At 37.3% G+C, this 15,711-nt stretch overlaps 1 protein-coding gene across 1 annotated transcript in view; it reads right to left on the bottom strand.

Annotated features, from left to right (window-relative positions):
- Nucleotides 1-15,711, bottom strand: part of LOC134675153 (mushroom body large-type Kenyon cell-specific protein 1) — a 276,201-nt gene that overhangs the window by 241,127 nt on the left and 19,363 nt on the right. The window lies entirely within an intron of this gene.

Genomic DNA, 15,711 nt, shown 5'->3' with positions numbered 1-15,711 from the left:
TACTTATTTAAATACGCAGAGCTAATTTGACGTTTGGTCCCGGCCAGTGTTGCCAGGTCATCCTTTTGGACTCATCCAGGACTTTTATTTGAAGCCAATAACGGCGCGATTCGGGAAATGTATTAGAGATTAACTAGATACGATATAGTAAAGATATGTGACGTCCCACTGGCAAAGGTACCTTGTGGCGGTTGGCGCTTACGCTATTATTAACGCCGCTCCAATATAATTGCGGCGCTATGCGACGTAAACGTCGGCCGCCATAAAAGGTACCTTTTTCCGTGGAACGTCACATATCTTCACTATTTCATATTTAGTGAATCTCTAATTCATTTTTTCGAATCGCGGCACCAGCCGCCGTAAGGTACCTTTTGCAGTGGAACGTCACATATCTTTACTATTTCATATCTAGTGAGTGTCAAATTCATTTTTCTCAAAAATGGACGGCAAAGTCGACTTTGCCGTCTAAAAAATAGGTCGCGAAGCGCGGAGTTTATGGTCAGTCAAAAATTAAAAAGTTAAAAACATTGCAGTCTCGATTTTGGGACTGCAATGTTGCATACAAATTCCATTATTTGTCGAGTTCCAAACTTTTTAAAAGTTCAAATGGCCATATCAAATGAAGGCACAGGCCCATTAAACAGCCAAACAGATGATTAGTACCGCGACTATTTAGTTGTCTCAAATAGGTTGGCGTATTTTCGGCAGAAAAATACACTTCTATTTTTTTATTAAAAAAATAAAAAGGCGGCAAGGGCTTTTCTCTGTGAAAATATATACGTAAGAACGTTGCTTTTGTAAAATGTTTCTATGATATTTATGTTTCATGCACCATTTTTGAGAAAAGCACTATATATGACTCGGCTGGAAGGCTACTTGCTGGCTTCGGATTCAATTAAACGGACTCCCAAGGTCGTCCGTTTAAAACGAATCCTCAGCCTGCAAGTAGCTACTTCCGAGCCTCGACAATAATGTACTATTCCGAATCGAGTCGTAAAGTAAACGTACTGGTAAAAGTACATGTCATCTTGAAACTTAAGTCATTGTCAATAGAGGTGATTGCAAGGTGTCATCTATTGGGGATTAACACGTCGAGCACTAGTACGTTTACCTTTACAGCTTGAAAAATTACAGTTAAAGGTTATAAGAGACGGTAATCTGCCGTATTCGAACTTCGAGATATTCATAAGAGACGACACGTACTAGATCCATTCTAGATACGCTATAGTTTAGATATCAACTAGTTCCCTTTTGCAGCGCAATTCGGGCAACCAATGTCACTTTTACGCTAGATATCATAAGATATCTATTAGATGTGAATTGGATCTCTAAGTCATATCCTGTGGAAATCGTTCAAGAGTATCTCCAGAATCGCGCAAATGTCAAATTTGACAGGTTAGATCTTAAACATATCGTTATCGTATCTTGGTGATGTCTAAAAGATTTCTAATAGATGACTATTTCAAAATCCGATTCGGGCCCATATTGTGTCGACAGGACACATGTACGAATGGTTTAGGTAGGTATATCTAAACGAGTTTTAGCTAACTGACAAACGGTATCGGGAGCAAGGTCGGCTATCTAGGTTGCCATTCGGTACTTAACTCGCAGCTCGGGACGGTATGGCTTAAGCGACACGTGCCACAGAACACTTGCTACTAGACGGTGCATTAAGATGGTTCAAAAATGTTTTTTTACCCATTACCCCACCCTTATTTTGTTACACTTATTATGATGATAAAATACACCAAGTTTCATAATTTTATCTCAACTACCAGGGGGTGCTCAACCACTTTGAAATTTTGTATGTTAGTATGAAACCCAAAAAAAGTATTTACTATTCAGAATATTATTTAAGTATCTGTTTTCACACTATTTGCACATGTGATTTGTTTTGAAGTAGAAAAACATTTTTACTTCTATTTATAGAAATCTAAAAAATAATAACTCGATTTTATTGGATTTGAAAAATTTCAAAGTATTTGAGTACCCCCTTGCAGTTGAGATAAGATTACAAAACTTGGCGTATTTTGTCAACATAACAAGTGTAACAAAATGAGGGGGTGCCACTTCTTCTAGCTAGAGTTAAAAAAATTCTCATACAAACGTGAACCACCCCTACGGTGCATGTGATGAACAGTAAATAATTAATATTACGGCTATCTACGTTGCCATTTAGTATTTAACTCGCTGCCTGTGACAGAACGACGTTAGTGACATGTGTTACAGATCATACTAATACTTGCAGATACTAGACTTGTTGATACTCGTACTAGATGCAGCATTATAAATTGAATCATTTACTGTAGTTTGCAATTTGGTAAACTCTTAACTAGCTAACCGGGACGACGCAATATCAATGACAGAGTGTGACAATGTCATCATTCTTAAATATCTATGAAAATATGACATTATAATGACAGTCCCTAACTTTGTTCTGTTCAAGTCGGTGCAAGGTTAGGTTAGCCGGACTTTGGTCCATATATGGTGACTGCGAGTCCACGTATAAACGCGTCATACATGCGGAGTCTTCTAGGAGGAGTCTGTGATTGCCAGTCGGTAAATCGCGATCAGTGTCAGAATGATGTAAGTGCCAAGAAGTGCCTACCTTCACAAAATTTCATTATTCTTTAAATTGAAAAACCTACAATTAAATACCAAATAGCAAAGCAAGCGACTTTAAAAGTAGGAGTCATGGATTAAAACCCCTGTTCGTGTTTAATGATTTTTCTCGGTATTTATTTATGAAATACCATTTAATATACCCCATAGCGGATACTCCACACTTGACCCTTTCCATATCCTTCATCATTATCATCATCATATCAGCCAGAGGACGTCCACTGCTGGACGTATGCCGCCCCCAAAGAGTGCCACTATGCGGTCATAGTGGCTTGCGCCACCCGCATCCAGCGGACTATGTGAATCAAACAGACTGCCGTATTCGAACTTCAAGATATTCACAAGAGACTACACGTATACTAGATCCATTCTAGATACGTTGTAGTTTAGATATCAAGTAGTTCTCTTTGCAGCGCAAATCGGGCAACCAATGTCACATTTACGTTACATAGAGTAAGATATCTATTAGATGTGAACTGGATCTCTAAGTCATATCCTGTGGAAATCGTTCAGGAGTATCTCCAGAATCGCGCAAATGTCAAATTCGACAGGTTCGATCTTAAACATATCGTTATCGTATCTTGGTGATGTCTAAAAGATATCTAATAATAGATGTCTATTTCAAAATCCGAATCGGGCCCAGAGCCTCGGCCCATAACTCAATCTCGTGGTATTACCTATAACGAACCTACCTATTCTACCTAATTCCTGTGGCGACCTCACGTCTCCATCCAATCAGTTCAGTCCATTATACCTAAATAAAAAACCGGGCAAGTGCGAGTCGGACTCGCGCACGAAGGGTTCCGTACCATAAAGCAAAAAAAAAAACGGAAAAAAATGCAAAAAGAAAACGGTCACCCATCCAAATACTGACCACGCCCGACGTTGCTTAACTTTGGTCAAAAATCACGTTTGCTGTATGGGAGCCCCACTTAAATCTTTATTTTATTCTGTTTTTAGTATTTGTTGTTATAGCGGCAACAGAAATACATCATCTGTCAAAATTTCAACTGTCTAGCTATCACGGTTCGTGAGATACAGCCTGGTGACAGACAGACGGACGGATGGACGGACAGCGAAGTCTTAGTAATAGGGTCCCGTTTTACCCTTTGGCTACGGAACCCTAAAAACGATCCGTGATTAATATTATTTTTATTTGATAGCTGTCAATTAGTCACGATCAGTATGTTTCCGGGGTTTTTACGCCTCTTTAGTACTAAGGCTATACAATATGTTTGCTAAACATATTACATATATGTTTACATTGTCAGCCGTTTTTAGACTATTAAGACTGATTGGCGCGAATTTATTGCGTGATTGCTTGGTTATTATTATTTAAGACATATTTTAATAATTTATTAGGTGTATTAAATATATATTTATTTATTATACAAAAGGTTAAAGGTACATAAATAATCATACAAAAGTAACTTAAATATATCTAAATATTAAAATTTTTTAATCTAAAAGACCTCCGCGGGCTGTACCGGGTGCTAAGGTGCCCATGATACTTGCCGCGTTACCACGTTGGATAGCGATGGCCAGCCTTTGCACCAGGTACGAACCCGCGCGAGCATCAGAGGTCCTCTCCCTGATTCTAGGTGTATTAAAAGGTCACTTACGTATTTTAATTCGGGAATTGCTCGATGTGTCATACATGTGCTTCCGGTGTTATGGGGTGAAATGAAACATGTCGAGTAATTTTCCACTTAAAATACGTGAGTGACACGTCCTAATACTTACATTTAACATACTTATCTGTGTTTCACAAAAGCTTTTTTTAAATATTGTATAACGATTTTCTTATTAAACGATTATTAGTTTTTTTTTGGGTTCCTTACCCAAAGGGTAAAAACGGGACCTAGTAAAAGACTCCACTGTCCGTCTGTCTGTCTGTCAGCAGGCTGTATCTTTATTATCATGAACCGTGACAGTTGAAATTTTTCAGGTGACGTATTTCTGTTGCCGAATACTAAACTAAACAAATACTAAAAAGTACGGAACCTTTGGCTTGCACTTGTCCAGTTTTATTTTTACGCGTCAGCAAAACCTAAACGTCTAAATCGATAAATTATCATGTTCGATAAAATTCCGTATCTGACACTATTACCGTGTTTATGTTTCGTGTTGCACTCAAATTTTGTCGAATAATCAATTATTTATACGTCAAGAGCGAGCGTATTGTTGAAAGTGAAGAATTCGATTTTGCGAAATACGAAATTATAAAAAAAATGTTTTTAGGTATTTAATTTTGATAAATTCTACAAATGTGGAATGAAATAGAATGTCTTAAAAACACATTAAAAGGGCCGATTTTTACGTGGGTCGTTATTTTGTTAGTTTTAAATAAAATTTGGCGGATAGATAGAATTTCCTTTTCAGTAGGTTTAATATTATCAGCGTAATTTCCCTGTATGTCCTAAAAAACTTCCTCTGAGTTACGAAAACGTATGGTGGTTTCGTAACTCAACGGAAAACTTACATACAGTAGAGTCCGGTTAGTACGACTCCGCATATAACAACCAACCGCTTATAACGACGTAAGTATAGGCACTTGTTTGGTTTTAGTACAAGCTACTATGAAAGCACAACCGTTTATAACGACTCCGCTTATAACGACCGATCGCTTTCAACGACGGAAATTGACTCAAAATCCGTCCGTCAAGTCCGGTTACAACGACGAGCGACGTAGTTTTTACAAATAAATTGTTGGTAAGAAGCTTACTCCGTCCCGCGCACCAAACTCTCCTCCCCCTTTTGCATATAGGGAGCAAGATGAAATAGATAGTCATGCGACTTTTCGTAATCTTGCAAACTAAATAAAACAATTCCCATTATTCGATTGAGCTTAAACTTCACATATAATAAAAAAAATAAGATAAATAAGATATAATTATGTAAGTTGGGTGACAATGCAATATTGTGGTAGGTACCTTCGAGCTGATCTGTCGATGGACACAGGAGGTGGCCACAGGAACTATGTGATAAAACAACGTAATCTTGATTAGATCCCCAAGAATTACGACTTTTTACTTTACGGGATTCGAGTAATTTGCGGATAACGAGTGAGTACGCGTACCTTGATGAAAAGTGGCTTCTTCTAAACACACAAGTCTCTCCATTTAAGACAAGGTGTCGTAATACTAACGTAAATATATATTTTAAAAGAAATGTTTTATTTCTTTGATTGTCGCATAAGTATTAATAAATACAAAATGATGTAATTATTTTGATTAAAAAATATATTAAAATTGGCGGCTCGTTTTGTACGACGTCCGGTTAGTACGACGTAATATCAGCGGTCCCTTGAATGTCGTTATAACCGGACTCTACTGTATTTATATTTTTGGGATACATTGGCATACTTATGACAAAAGGCAATGTGGGAGCCTTTTGCTTGAAAACGACACATCTGACAAAAAAAACCGGGCAAGTGCGAGTCGGACTCGCGCACGAAGGGTTCCGTACCATAATGCAAAAAACCGCAAAAAAAAAAAACGGTCACCCATCCAACTACTGACCCCGCCCGACGTTGCTTAACTTCGGTCAAAAATCACGTTTGTTGTATGGGAGCCCCACTTAAATCTTTATTTTATTCTGTTTTTAGTATTTGTTGTTATAGCGGCAACAGAAATACATCATCTGTGAAAATTTCAACTGTCTAGCTATCACGGTTCGTGAGATACAGCCTGGTGACGGACGGACGGACAGCGGAGTCTTAGTAATAGGGTCCCGTTTTACCCTTTGGGTACGGAACCCTAAAAAATCACCAACAAAACAAAAACCGGTACGTTTAAAAATGTCGGGGTGAATAAATTTGGTTGTAGTTAAATATGTATCTTTCCTTAACAAAATGAGACAAAGAAACTGTAAATATTAGTCTGCGCGGAAAGAGAACAGTCGTGGAATGTATTGGACCCCATACATTCCACGACTCTTCTTACCTACAAAATATAAGTAAAGTTTAGTGTTCACGGACCTCTAAAACCGAAAACAAATAATAGAATAAGAAACCTAATAACTGATGGAGATGGTAAACAAGTCACACGTGTCATATATCAGCGCTGACGTTGCGTGGGAAAGATAACTTAAATAATTACTGATTTGGCGGAACACGATCACTTTGATTAATACAGGGTGGCCAAATAAGAGGTATACACTTTATTTTTGAAATTTTATTCTATAAAACATAAAAAATATTAAGTATTCATTGTTAAATATAATATGTAGGGTCAGCAATTACACATGGAAAATAATGTCATACAAATGTCCACCTCTAGCAGCATGGCAGATGCGAACCCTTTTCATCGCGTTTTTCATCACTTTTTCACACATTTCTAGCGTTATCTTAGCGACAGTGTTTCGAATATTTTGTTTTAATTGCTGAAGGTTCGTTGGCCTATTAGCATAGACATGTCCCTTTAGATAGCCCCACAGAAAAAAGTCAGGAGTTGTTAAATCAGGCGATCTTGGGGGCCAGTCAATGTCACCGTTTCACGAAATTAATCGACCGGGAAACGTTATTTTTAATGTTTCTATTGTAACTCGTGCCGTGTGACACGTTATTCCGCCGTAAAACGCTCCATAATAAATTTGCCGTATCTACACAAACTAATTTTCATGCAATAACTGTCATATTTACCGCCAAAATAAAATGGCGGCAAAAAAAAGTTGTATACCTCTAAGTTGGCCACCCTGTATAATGGCTCATCTACACGTTGGGCAAACGCTCCGCCAACGCTTGGCCCATGAGTTGGCTGTGCCTTGGTCGGAACGCTACTACACGTGGCCACGTATTCGTCATTTTTAATTTTTTAAAACAATTTTACGGGTGCGCCAAAGTTCATATAAAATTGCAAATTCGATTATTGAAACTCCGAAAATGTATCTCATATAATTTTACATCCTAATGATCATTGTACATTTTCATTTTAAACAATACTCATTGGAACTTCGAATTTATTATATTCATAATGTCATTCTACATAAATATCTCTATTACTAAAATTTATGCATATATTATTACTCGACATGTCGATTTTGACATATTTGATTTTATTTATAACAGAATGCACCTGTAGGTCAAGTCAGGTTAAAATCCTGCCAGAAAGGTGGGTTAGGTTAGAACTGCGACCCTCACAGAACCGAAATGCTCCCAGAAAGGTGGGTTAGGTTAGGTTAGAACTGCGACCCTCACAGAATCGAAATGCTGCCAGAAAGGTAGGTTAGGTTAGGTTAGAACTGCGACCCTCACAGAACCGAAATGCTGCCAGAAGGGTGGGTTAGGTTAGGTTAGAACTGTAACCCTCACAGAACCGAAATGCTGCCAGACAGGTGGGTTAGGTTAGGTTAGAACTGCGACCCTCACAGAACCGAAATGCTGCCAGAAAGGTGGGTTAGGTTAGGTTAGAACTGTGACCCCCACAGAACCGAAATGCTGCCAGACAGGTGGGTTAGGTTAGAACTGCGACCCTCACAGAACCGAAATGCTGCCAGAATGGTGGGTTAGGTTAGGTTAGAACTGCGACCCCCACAGAACCGAAATGCTGCCAGAAAGGTGGGTTAGGTTAGGTTAGAACTGCGACCCTCACAGAACCGAAATGCTGCCAGAATGGTGGGTTAGGTTAGGTTAGAACTGCGACCCTCACAGAACCGAAATGCTGCCGGAAAGGTGGGTTAGGTTAGGTTAGAACTGCGACCCTCACAGAACCGAAATGCTGTCAGAATGGTGGGTTAGGTTAGGTAAAAACCTCACAGAACCGAAATCCTGTGACCCTCACAGTGAGCGAGCGTAGCGAGAGCAAATGCTCGCCTTAGTCTTCGAGAAATTCTTACAAATAACATTATGGGCACAGATACATTCTCAGTGACAATATTATGAGTAAAAAAAAACGGATTATGTATCGTTATGAATAATGTAGGTAGTAGCACAAAAAACTATTAAAAAAATATATGAGTAACAAGTTTCGGAGAAACGATGATTAATGACTACAAAGCGGTATTATTAGAAATATTCGAATAATGAATTGTATATGAGCCAATATGGACCCGTACTGAACGCGTCGCTGTTATTGTCAATTTCCATAGTAAAATGAACAGTAATGCAGCTGTCGTTGGAAATGGACTGTCACCTTAAGCCATCCCATTTTATTAATGTTGTGTGTTTTTATGTTTTAATATTAGCTGCATGTTTGTTTGTTGTTGTTCTTGTAGTTTTCTTGTAGTTAACATAATTCAAACACAATGTAAAATTGGGGTCCATATTGGCTCATATACAATTCATTATTCGAATATTTCTAATAATACCGCTTTGTAGTCATTAATCATCGTTTCTCCGAAACTTGTTACTCATATATTTTTTTAATAGTTTTTTGTGCTACTACCTACATTATTCATAACGATACATAATCCGTTTTTTTTTAACAAAATGGACACATTTTAACATTAATAAAATGGGATGGCTTAAGGTGACAGTCCATTTCCAACGACAGCTGCATTACTGTTCATTTTACTATGGAAATTGACAATAACAGCGACGCGTTCAGTACTAGTAGTGCAGCTGCGGTCAGAAATGGAATGTTACCATTAATAAGCAAGAGTGATACAGAAGCAGAAACCGAACTTTCGTTTGACGTATTTCACGGTAGACCATGTGATTGACCTAGTGACGCCCTCTACGCAGAGTTTTGCATAATATTCCCTATTAAAATGAAAGCCGCAATCAAAACAGCAAAGTAAATAAAATAAAGATCATTGTGTACCTGTCAGTTGTCAACCATGGGAAATGGGCTTCTGTTTCGCGCCATACAAATGTCTATTGGAAATAAATGAAATGATACTTGTAGCATTTATTATAATTAAAACTGTCGACAGCTAATAGAAATTTATTATTTCTAGCTTATTGTTCATTCATGGAGAACATTTTCACGTTTTAGCGATTGGTAAAGTAATATGAAAAATAACCGGGCAAGTGAAAGTAAATACGTTCCGTACAGTCAACAACAGAGCTATGAATACAGGCAAAGTGCCAAAAATATGTATACACGACCTTAATGTACAGGCAATAATGTACTGTATACATATTTTTGACACTTTGCCTGTATTCATAGCTCTGTTGTTGACTGTACCATTACGCAAAAAACGGCCCAAAAAATCACTCTTGTTGTATGGGAGTCCCACTTAAATATTTATTTTATTATGTGTTTAGTATTAGTTGTTATAGACAGACAGACAGATGGAGAGTGGAGTCTTAGTAATAGGGTCCCGTTTTTACCCTTCGGGTACGGAACCCTAATAAATAAATAAAACACAAAATAATCTCTGCCTTCTTTTTGTTTTCTTTTTCCTGTTATTTATTTATTTATTTCGTTCTTTGATGTAACTAAAAGTCATACTTGAGTTCCAAGCAAAGCCGGGAGGAGCTACTAACTAGTAAAAACTTTGTAACCGTATCGGACAATGGGAAACTATTTCCCACTTCATTCCAATTTTGCTATTCCGTAACGGATAACGGGAAATAATTTCCCACAGCAAAACCCCCCTTTTCCCCCACTTAATTTTTTTAAATATATATTTTCGTAATCTACGCACCCAAATTACCTAAAAACCATTCTTAGTTTTCAAAAATCTCATATAACGCTACGTCTTACGTAGGCGAACAACGCGCGAACGCGGCGCGGCGAAAGCGGCCGCCGCCGCGCCGCGCCGCGCCGCGCCGCGTGACATTCGCGTGCAAATCGCGCCGCACCGCGTTCGCAACGAGATCGCTTACGTAGGACACTTCTATGGGCATCAAAGGATTGATTTCGCCGCGCCGCGCCGCGCCGCGTTCGCGCGTTGTTCGCCTACGTAAGACGTAGCGTAAAGTGTTCCGTTTGATTAAGGGTTAAGTTTTTTATAATGTGTTTATATATTTTTGTAATGTTTTGTAAGTGTTTTTATATTTTACTTTATACTCACATTGTAAAATCCTAACCTAAGACCCTAATTGAATAAAGGAAATATTATCGCATTGGACGGGCTTAAATGACTAAATAAAGGGCCCCTTGTGTCTGCAAGCACACGTTTTTGCCTATTGGGCCCGATTCGGATTTTGAAATAGACATCTATTAGACATCTTTTAGACATCACCAAGATACGATAACGATATGTTTAAGTTCTAACCTGTCAAATTTGACATTTGCGCTATTCTGGGGATACTCTTGAACGATTTCCACAGGATATGACTTAGAGATTCAATTCACATCTAATAGATATACGAGTATCTTACTCTATCTAACGTAAAAGTGACGTTGGTTGCCCGAATTGCGCTGCAAAAGAGAACTAGTTGATATCTAAACTATAAAGTATCTAGAATGGATCTAGTACGTGTCGTCTCTTGTGAATATCTTGAAGTTCGAATACGGCAGTCTATTTGGTACGCGAACGATCCGCTGCATCTGAACGCAGCGGTGTGAATATCAAAAATGTCCGCCACGCGCGCGCACGCCTATCGCCGAATCACAGACACAACAACGCCGAGACGCAGGATGTACCGACAGCAGCCACAGCATTTGATTTGATTTACTTGATAGTAAAATACTAAAGTGTATATTTTAAAACTTTCGCGTTACCAGGCCGGCACAATTTTGATATGGATAAAATCTGGTTCAATGGTGGATGATTTATGCAATAAAACTTTGATTTTATGAAAAGACGCATTGTATTATTACTTTTCACATATATTTATACCGTGAATCGACACAATAACTAATGTGCAGTTTTATTGTAAAGGAATGCGAACTAGTTTGAGCGGCCATTTTTGCAAGAGAGAAAAAGCACAGATAAAATATCTTGACATAAATCTAGGCCGAGCTGTTTGAGGTTTCAAATTAAACTATTTCCACTATGAATGGCAAATTACTCTTGCAAAAATGGCGGCTCAAGCTAGTTCGCTTTCCTTTACAATAAAACTGAAAATTAGTTATTGTGTCGATTCACGGTATAAATGTGTGTGAAAAGTAATAATACAATGCGTCTTTTCATAAAATCAAAGTTTTATTGCATAATCATCCACCATTGAACCAGATTTTTCCACAAAAAAATTGTGCCGGCCTGGAGGTCGGACATGGTATTAATGGTATTTCAACATTATATATTGAATTATATCCGGTTCGAAGGACCAAAAATGAAGTGGATTATGTATTATATATATTGAATTAAACACATATTTCGCACTGGTTCTTTATATTTATATAAAATACGTGTTCATGGTACAAATCGGATACGACAAGACGTCTTGTTGATGCATTTCATTTTTAAAATGTAGAAAAACAATAAAATAAGGTTTTAATACCGAACAGAACACATAACTCACATTTATATGTAGACGCCGTAGACGGGTCTATCGCAACCGCCGTGTCGAATAGACGGGTCTATCGCAACCGCCGTGTCGAAACTTTGGTAATAAAGGTAATAAAATAAATACGCTATAGACCCGTTTATAAATGTCAGTTAATATGTTCTGTAGGTATTGTTTTTGTATTTTATATTTTCATTCATATTATAAAAAATCCTAAGTATAGTCTGTATCTTTAAGTATTTAGATAAAAGTTAACAAAATCTACCCTCAATTGGCTCTTTAAGCCAATTGAAGGTAGATGAAAACATTACATGATCAAAAACATAATGTAGGTTAAAGTCATGTCACTCAGTGACTGATCCAGGCGGTTTTGTATTTGGTCGGTTAACCAATAAATGTATAACATTACTAATACTAACCGAAAATGTACAAATTGTTTCATTACTTTTATTTAAATACCTAAAGATGTAATAAATAAAAAATTGGAAAATTGTAATTTGTAAGCATGATAAAGTATTTATTGATTATGAAATTATTTATTTTATATTTATTAGACATATATGTTACCACAGACATGTATGTGTAAGACATTAACTATCAATTTCATTTTAAATTATTAGTTTTTGACTTTGTCTACAAAAATTGTGCCATATACTTAGCTTATAAGAATGCATGTATGTACATATAGCCAGAATATAGCTCTTAGGGGTAACATATTGAATATTTGTACGCCATATTATGGTAAAATAAGGAATGCGACTGAAAACTTTGTATACCTATTGTACCCTTATTTATGCAAATAAATATTTTTGACTTTTGACTTTGACTTTTGATAAAGCATAAATAACAACATAAAGTATGCTATTTATATTACATTTATTTTCGTCAATATTATATATAAATTAAATGCCGCTTTAAATACTATTTTGTTTAATTTTCCAGTGGAGGACATTTTCTGCTGACGCTCCAACCCCGCCGGATGGCATCTCCGTCGAATCTGCCAGATTACAGCCAACGGAGCCGTTACACTTTCAGCCGATTTGGCTTCGGCGCTTGTGCGCTTAACTGTCTTGCTTGGATATGATTCCGAGATTTTATGTTGTCGAAATGTTGGGGGCTTGGGGGTTTTCAGTAAAAATGGTACAATTTACTTTTTTTCGAAAAACCATCAACCTCTGGGTTATTTTGGCTCAGAATCACGAGTACCATTGAATGAGACAAAGAAAAAAAAGTGTCGCCAGTTTTTCATACGAATTTTGGGTGTCAGTTTTGTAACAGTCCATACAAAATGTAAGTCATCATCATCATCATCATTTAAGCCTTTATACGTCCCACTGCTGAGCACAGGCCTCCTCTCATGCGCGAGAGGGCTTGGGCTATAGTCCCCACGCTAGCCCAATGCGGATTGGGGACTTCACATACACCTTTGAATTTCTTCGCAGATGTATGCAGGTTTACTCACGATGTTTTTCCTTCACCGAAAAGCTAGTGGTAAATATCAAATGATATTTCGTACATAAGCAGAGATGGGTAGGGGTGAGTAAATACTGAGTATTTACTCGGTATTTACTCAAAGCACCCGATAAATACCCGTATTTACTCATTTAGGTGGGTAAAAACGATTGCTTATAAAATATTCAAAAAGTGAGATTAAAGAACAAAATTGTCTTTTGTTGAAGAGTGCTAACGTGTATTAACAATATCTATAAAAAGCATAGAGGACGCTTAATTTAGGAAAAAAAGGTAATTATTAGTGAGAGGAAAATTTTGTTAACAATTATGTTTTAAATAAGAAGGTATTTACTTTAAAAATATGAGTACTTAAATTCTACCGATGTTCTAGATAAGTGCATGTCGCGCAAAAGTGCGTGTTTACGCGGCACTTACGACCTTTTATTAAGGGTTTTTTAAAGAAAACTCAAAAATGGCTCAACCGATGATGTTCAAAATATTGCTTTTTGTACTCTATTATGCGGCTAATCTCCCGATATGTTTTCATATTTTTTCTGAACTTTGGTTCTAAAGTTATAGAGAGGGAAACATTATTTTGGCCTTTCGAAAGGGTTTTTTTCCAAAAATATTCAATTTATCCAAAAATGTTCTTAGAAACATTCCAGTTATTTTTAAAGACCCATTTAATGATGTGCAAAATGTTGGTGGTTTCTGAGATTTTTTTTTGTGACAATTAGTTACATGTATGGAGTGCCCCTCTTAAAAATACATTTCTTACAATTTTGAGTACGTAATCCAGTAGCGGCTTACAAAATATACCTATATTTCTAATTTATATGCCCCTTTCAGCACTCTAAATAGTTTATACCCACCAATTTGGGTATAAACGAGTAAATACGGGTAAATTGAGTAAATACTGAGTATTTACTCGGTATTTATCCGTGAGTATTTACTCACTACCCATCTCTATACATAAGTTCCGAAAAACTCATTGGTACGAGCCAGGATTTGAACCCGCGACCTCCGGATTGAAAGTCAGACGTCATATCCACTCGGCCACCACTGCTTAAAATGTAAGTACCTACGTGAAAATGCGTTACGAAACTGTCATTTTTAGGGTTCCGTACCCAAAGGGTAAAACGGGACCCTATTACTAAGACTTCGCTGTCCGTCCGTCCGTCCGTCCGTCCGTCCGTCCGTCCGTCTGTCCGTCTGTCACCAGGCTGTATCTCACGAACCGTGATAGCTAGACAGTTGAAATTTTCACAGATGATGTATTTCTGTTGCCGCTATAACAACAAATACTAAAAACAGAATAAAATAAAGATTTGAATGGGGCTCCCATACAACAAACGTGATTTTTGACCAAAGTTAAGCAACGTCGGGAGTGGTCAGTACTTGGATGGGTGACCGTTTCTTTTTTGCTTTTATTTGGTTTTTTTTTGCATTATGGCACGGAACCCTTCGTGCGCGAGTCCGACTCGCACTTGCCCAGTTTTTTTGGGACAATTTTCTTTCTTGTTAAATCGATAGTCCTCGTGATTCTGACTAATAATAACCCAAAAGTTGATGGATTTTCGAAAAAAAAGTAAATGGTACAGTTTTAAGTGAACATGAACATAAATGATTTTTATTTAATACAAAAAAGGTACTTTACAGTACATATGGTCCTACTTTCCCGCACTATACTTCGTTTTTTTTAGCATTAGAAATTAGGTAAACAATCTTGATGTGTCTTTTAATTGAAAAACACATTTTAAAAATAAGTTACGGCAAATATGTAACAATTATGAATCTAATACGATCACTTATATTCTTCTGCTTACATAAGTAATAGTTATTGATTTTTAAAAAGCGTTTTTCAAATAAAAGACATGCCAAGATCGCTTACCTTCTTGCAAGTTCTTTCTAATGCTAAAAAAAACGAACTATAGTAGTCGGTCGTGTTTTAATTTACCGCCACTCGTTTCGAATTTCCTCTTTTCCGCACTTGTATCTTAAATAAATATTTTTTAAATTATTAATTTCAGGATCTTTTTTGCCGACGCTCCAACAACGCCGGATGGCATCTCTGTCGAATCTGCCAGATTACAGCGAACAGAGCCGTTACACTTTCAGCCGATTTGGCTTCGGCGCTTGTGCGCTTAACTGTACCCTGCTTCGATATGCGCTTAGCTGTACAGTCGACGTCAAAGATATGTTTTAGAGATGAACCGGATATTCGGTTACTATCCGGTATACGGCCTATCCGGCCATGATTTTAATATCCGGCCGGATACCGGATAGTAACATTGCTT

Source organism: Cydia fagiglandana, chromosome 21, assembly GCF_963556715.1.
Source record: "Cydia fagiglandana chromosome 21, ilCydFagi1.1, whole genome shotgun sequence".
Taxonomy (NCBI): Eukaryota; Metazoa; Arthropoda; class Insecta; order Lepidoptera; family Tortricidae; genus Cydia; species Cydia fagiglandana.
This window is presented reverse-complemented; position numbering and strand designations above follow the sequence as displayed.